General features: G+C 44.8%; 1 long non-coding RNA gene across 1 annotated transcript; it reads right to left on the bottom strand.

Moving 5' to 3' along the window:
- Window positions 1-467: 467 nt before the first annotated feature.
- Window positions 468-5,524, bottom strand: LOC144139555 (uncharacterized). Its single transcript, XR_013316266.1, has 3 exons — window positions 5,234-5,524; window positions 3,435-3,704; window positions 468-552 (listed from the first exon to the last, which is right to left on the bottom strand). It is a non-coding gene; the product is annotated as an uncharacterized LOC144139555 (long non-coding RNA).
- Between the last annotated feature and the right edge of the window lie 1,418 nt (window positions 5,525-6,942).

Below are 6,942 nucleotides of genomic sequence, written 5' to 3'. Positions count from 1 at the left end.
TGGCATTTCGTGTCTAATTCTAAATTTGGTGACTAGATAGCTTTTACTATGGTCATGCACTGGTGACAACGAATATTTGATTTTACTTTAAAAAAATTACAGTTTTGTTTTATTGCTCATTAGCCAACGATCTGAAATATCAGAGGTGCTTAAAACGTATGTTGGCATTTCCTTCCTGCAGTGTAGTACAACTAATCATGACTTTTACCATAATTTGTTCACAAATCGTAATATGTGGAAAGTATTCAGCTTCATGAAAATGTCATTTCAGAAGCATGCACAATCAACAAGGCCTCAATGACTCTCATGACGTGGTCCACTTGTTTCTGTCACAAATAACCTGAGTGCAGACACATTCCACCGAAGACGAAGGTAACATGCCCTCTTGGGTGATGAATATTTAAAAAGCCTTAGGAGTAAATTTGCTGCTGAGCACGTGAAATTGTGGCATTAAAACAAAAGATCCCTCTGCGGCATGGAAAATGCTCCATGAACCGCTCCAGCCAGCAGAAACGATGCAGGACACAAATTGGTAGGCGGACCGTTGGCATCCTGAGATCGTGAAGATATTTCTGTTTAGTAGATGCTCTTCCTTTTGTACCACTGTTTATTTCACCTTTAACAAGCAGCTGAACTCCTTAACGTTCGCATAATAAAATGCTGCAATGCGGAACAGTTAGCAGGGTTACCTCAATTTTGCTTTTCTACGAATTAACACAATGTAGGTAATCTGCACACAACTACAATCAAACTACAATTTTCACCTACTTCACTGCTAACATCAGCGTTTGACTGCTCAAGCACAAATACAGGTTAGACATGTGAGCAATCTGCTAAACGTATCCCCACAAACTGAACAATCAGGCATCAGAAATCGGCAAGGAAGGAGGTGTCACGTTTAAATGGCACTTTTTTTGTTCAAAACATAAACAACACCTGGAAGCTTGAAGCGTGAGAGGGGGTCTTTCACGCTGACAATGTCAGAACATAGCTTGCTAGTGGGCACCTGCACGATGTGCACAATGTGTTTCTTGAAAATGCGTGCGAAAGTTTGATTGATGTGTAGGACAAGAATTGCAGCACGTTTTGACACAGGCCTTGTGGACGCTTCTGCCTGCTAATGTCAATGTGGATTCTTGCTAGTCGCCCTCTTCGCTTCTTTCTGAATATAATGCTTTAGGCATTATATTCAGGACAACGACTGCATCAAAACGTGCAGCAATTACCTACGTCCCACACATCGGTGAAACTCTCGCACACATTTTCAAGACACGCAGTGCATACATTGTGCATGTGCCCACTAGCAAGCTGCGTTCTGACATTGTCAGCGTGAGAGACCCCCTCTCACGCTCCAAGCTTCCGGGTATTGTTTATTAGATTCCATGCGCTGAATGCAAATCAGTGTACATTGGCGAAACGGGCAATCTGCACAGAAGATTAATGCAGCACTGGAACGAAGTGAACAAGGGCTATGCAAAAACAAGTCCACTGGCAGAGCACCGTGAGAGGACGGGACACGTGGTCGACTGGAACAAGACAAAATTACTGACAACTGAGTGCAATCTATCTTCTCGATTACTGCTCGAGTCCCTCATTGTTCAGACGACGCCCAACATTATCAACATAATGGATGGCAATCTGCACCATATCTATGCAAACTCATTGCGCCGCGTAATGCCCAATATATACCTTCGTTTTCCAGGACACATGCTCACCGTGAACAAGCAACAAACCGTTAAATGGCTTTCTTGACTTGGTCAGTGACCTACGTTTCATCACTGCAATAATGCTTTTACCTGCCTACACGGCATTCCGTCAAACACTGAACTACACCACATAAGCCATTGGCGTTCTTAACCTGCACCAGAGTATATAACCTTTCACTACTGCTATGAGATAGACCCATAAACGCACTTCAATATGGCCTTTATATTTAGCTCTTGGAAACATTATGTATAATTTTACCTTTAAGTTGCACCTGCTACAGCAGCTGGTACTATACCAAAAACATGAAAAAAAAACGGTGGTTTAACACGCCAAAGCTACACTTGGGATATGGGGAGCACTGTAGGGGAAGGCTTCGCATTAATTTTGACCATCTGGGTATTTTTGTGCGCATCGAAATCTCCAAACACACGCGTCTTTACGTGTTGCCTCCATCTGAAAAGCGGCTACACCAAGCGGTATCTAACCGACATTCGCCTCCACAGCACACCACCCTAGCCACGGCAGTGGGTTAAACATATGAAATAAAGCGAGTTTTGGAGTACAAATGAAAATATTAATCACACGTCTTATTTTCCCAATCGATGTACCTTTTGAAATCCACCATGCAATCCCCCCTCCCCTACCGGCCTACCAAAACACCTTTGTCTCAAGACGTAATCAGGCTGTTGTTAATGAAGTAAGTATTTACAATCCGAGACTTGCCACCGTTAAAGTCATGCACTTTGTTTTAGAGACAAGCGACATTAGCCATTTGCAGCACGAGGAGTTAATTGTGTTAAGATCAGATTGAAAGCATTGACGGTAGTAGTTGAAAGAAATTGTGTGATAAATTACAACATCATCTGCAAATAGACCTACATGGGAGGATATGCAACATGGAAGATAGACCAAGCAACCTGCCTGGGGGGACAACAAAGTGGCACCAGCAAAAGAAGTATATAGTTATTCGAAGTAAACTGCATTTGAGAAGAATGAAAATCTTTTGCTCAAGTGAGGACATTAGGGTGAAGTTTGAGAAGTAGTCTGTGGTGTGCAATGCGATTGAATGCTTTAGAAAAATCGAGAAAAACTACCGCAGTTTGTAAGCCTGTGTCAATGGATCAATGTAGATCGTGAACAAATCCTGAAAGTTGTGTTTCTCAAGTAACCCTTGTGAAAACCGTGGTGACACTCGAATGTGATATTGTGATTTTATAAATAATTAGCGACCTGAGAGTGGATGAAATGTTTCCTGACTTTGCATATGGTGCTTGTTAGGGAAATTTAATGGTGAAGTACCGTCTCCTGATTTAAAGACTGGTGCTACCTCGACTATCTTCCAACCATTGAGATTAGTGCCTGTCATGAGAGACTGCGAAAAAAGCGCTGTCAGAATTCTACAGACTGCGGGATGTACTTTTCGGTATAGTATGATTATTACCAGTATGATCTGAAGTAGACCAGTTTGTATTGCAAGTTTAAAACCATATCGAAAGATCCTAAATGTTTGCTTGGCTTGATTACATACGAATACTTGCTTCAAAGTCAGTTCAATTTCTCTTCTTGCCCTTTAGTCGTCAGCCCCAGATTCTCTTCAATATCTCTGCTAAGCAATGACACGCTCCATATGCACAGCACTGCTCATGAAAATGTTTCAAATAATCAGAGGCCACAGCACTGCTAACAGGTATACATCATGGCAAGTTCCACAACATGCAATAACTAACCTGAAAATACATAATCGGTGGGTGCACCGATATGGCAGCAGTGCCTGGACCGATGTTTCGAGCAAATGCGCTGACTTCTGAACGGGTGGTCCAAGCGGCCAGATGACGGATGAATGACCATTCCTGGCGGCAAAGCGTACGGAGCACCAACGAAAGGCCAGGCAGTACTTGGGTACAGCAGGTGCAGTGTCGGTTGGCCAAGGGAGGCCCTGGCAAAGCCTTTGAAACTGGACTGGAAGGCAGCTGACCCAGGACAGCCAGCAGCAGCACCTGCAGGTGCATAATCTGTGAGTGTGCTGACACTTGTTGAAATACAAGAGCACACACAAAGCACGAATGCTTACATAAAGTAGATTTTTAATCGTTTAAAGACAGTAACCTCCAAGGCACTATTAAGAACATTCCCGGAACACCCCAAGTGAAATTTAGGTCACAGTAAGAATGTATTTATTAGACCCGCAGGTACTGTGAGTGGGGTATGCATGATATATGCAAAGCTAGCTACTGAGCTAATTTGCATGGAACGCATGCTAGCAGCTCATCTGTATCCCTTGCTTTCAATCGGAACTGGTGTGTGATAGTTGAGGCTCCTCCATTTCAATGTCTGACTTGTATCTGCACGTTCAATTCTCCACTATAAATCGAGTTGAGTGAGTGCCTACAGCTTTCTTGTTAGTCTCTGTATGGCCTGCGGTTTTGCGAAAATGAGAACTTGCGAATTGGCTCAATTTTCTGCACTAATTTAAACAATACATATGCCTCTGATATCAAGCCCCAGACTTCCCGAGAGCTACTCTGACAGAATAGGCAGGCGCCTCGTACGCGTTGTGAAATCTCCCCCACTACCCCGAGACTATGCTAACTCCCTGCGAGGCCACATGCGCGCATTTCACCTTCACTTTGCACGTATGTGAATTCTATACCTCTATGAACTCTCAGACGGGCGTCGTCATATTCGTGCCGGACTCGTGAAACTCGGCAACGTAAATTACCGCACTCGCTCGCTGGCGCGCGGCCCGAACTCTCTCACCGTTTCCGGCCCTTGCATACTATTTTCTCCACCTTGCACTTTGTAAATTCTCATGTTTAACTACACCTCGTGCGCCCTCATCTCTTGCCTGCTTTTCTTCCAGCACAACTCCGTCAGCACCCGGTCGACGCGTACGCTGTCGGGGGGCGTTGGCGAGCGAGTACGGCAATTTCGCTGTTGTCGAGCTTCACGAGAACAGCACACATATCGCGGCCCGAAGACCGCGAGGCGTACGGTCGTCGGTCTCGCGAGCGCAACAGCTGCGAAGCGCACTGCACGGAATTCGTGAAGGGGGGGGGGGGAGAGATTTCACAACACCTACGAGACGCCAGCCATGGAATCACGTGTACGCGTTTTCACATGCACTTCCAGGGAACCTCCTGTTCATGTTATTTCTTGGTATACCGCGGGTATTCACGAGGGAGGACTAATCACAGCGTTGTGCCACTCACGCGAAATTGCAACTGCGATCTGCAACCGCAAAGGCACTGTTTGAGAGACACATAAACAAACGCCTCGGTGTTAAAGAGCCTTGCGTGATGTGAAATTATTAGCAGCCGTGTACCATAGCGCGAGCATCGTAGCCAAGGTCTAGCTTCAGCGTAAATTGATGCTGACTTCTGCGGAAACGGTGGACTGGGCGCCAAACAAGTATACTAACTCACGTAGGCTCTCAGAGCAAACGAGATGGGGGTCTAGCGAATTACTGACCCATAAACACCAGAACTCATTCCAACCAAATACAGAATAATAAAAAATGCGTACTTACCCGAGCAAAAACGATGTTTCCAACGTAAAATTCTCCTTCACTGTCGTCTTCATCTCGCGGACACACGAACACGCTTTGTTCTTATGCAATGTCATCCACTTTTGACGCGCAGTATTTTATCCGGCGATGATCGTTCTTCCGGGGTCCCCATGTTCAACACACGCGTAGGTTAGAAGGGTAGACATCACCCATAAAGCTTCTATAACTATGATTTAAGCTTGAAATAGATAAAACAGATTAAATCACGCCACCAACCACTCGGCACAAAACGCCATGAAAAAACACACACAAAAGTGAGAGATAGTTGCCAGACTTCAAATGCAGCACCTCTATGTTTGACGAAAATTGTGTTAATACTGTAATGTTGGTAATTATCTTTCTGCTTTCAAAGTCTGAAATGTGTTTATAACTTAAATTTAAGGTTTTTAAACACAAAAAGTGAATACACATAAAGTAATTGACATATATACTGATATTGTAAAGAGGTTTGACGTTTGTTTTGGTTTTGTTTTCACGGCGGGCTTCTCAAAAGAGAACGTGCGAGAAAACGAGCTACTTTGGGTTTGGAAGAGGGCGGTAAATGTCGGCGTGATAGAAAGCAAGGAACAGGTGCTTACCCTGGTCGTTAAAAAAGGAGCTAATGAAACCCTAACGTAAAAAAAAAAAAACACGTTCGACGAGGAATCGAACCATTGACCTACAAAACAGTAAACGGACGCGTTAACAAACAGCTATGTCGGCGGGCGGTGTTCGATGCGCCTAAAACAACTCTATACTTACGTAAGTTGTCAACGAATATTGTTGCTTGTGTTTAGTCATCGCCTCCTTTAACGATGGTCTAGTTTATGCTGCATTTTTGAAATTCTGGCTGTCCTAACGCTTGTTTCTCACGCACCGGTCTTGCAGACGAGGCCGCATTGCTAGCGCTGCAAGCGATTGAGCCAAAGCTCCATTATTTGACTCAAGAAAAGCTATCGCAGTCAACCCGACCTTTTCTGCGCAAGCCACGGCAGCCACGAAATAAATGGAATGTGCCGTTAGAATTATGGCGTTGATAACGCTTGTTTGACCGGCACCGTCTTGCAGACAAGCAACGTCGCTCTAATACTACAAGCGATGTCACTCCTGGCATGTCAGGCGCATCAAACCCATCGTGTAAAACGACTGCTAACAGTGCGAAAACCTCTGAGTTTGTAACAAGTGGGGATTTGCGGTGGCGGCGACGTAATAGGTACAGCAAGCAGGTAGGCAGAACAGCAGCGTAGGGTTACAACCTTTCCCCGAAAAAAAAAAACGGGCCTTCCGGGGGGGGAGGGGGGGGGGAGGGGGGATTGTGTTGAAAAAAGACGCCATGTTTTTTAACATGCAGTGCCATTTATTGTAGTGCTTTCTTAGAGAGAAATCAACATAACGTTTGTACTGAAAGTGATTGAGAGCTTGGTTAATCGCTCTGCATGTGCTTCACTGAAAAGTAACCGCAATTGCTGACCGCGGCGGTAGAATTTCGTTATTTTGTTCTTCCCTTAGGTCCCCCTCCATCTGAGGCAGCGCGCTCGCCCGCGTATTTTCTCTGCTCGCGTGTCTTTGCGCAGCTTGTCGACACGTATTTATCGTCTTAGTTGTTGAATTGACGCTTATAAAACGCCAAAACGGGCATAATCACGGCACAAAAGCCAAAAAACCGGCTGATGACGGCTGGTTTTAGATAT

Source organism: Haemaphysalis longicornis, unplaced genomic scaffold (genome assembly GCF_048455015.1).
Source record: "Haemaphysalis longicornis isolate Haplotype H1 unplaced genomic scaffold, Haemaphysalis longicornis Haplotype H1 scaffold_5, whole genome shotgun sequence".
Taxonomy (NCBI): Eukaryota; Metazoa; Arthropoda; class Arachnida; order Ixodida; family Ixodidae; genus Haemaphysalis; species Haemaphysalis longicornis.
This window is presented reverse-complemented; position numbering and strand designations above follow the sequence as displayed.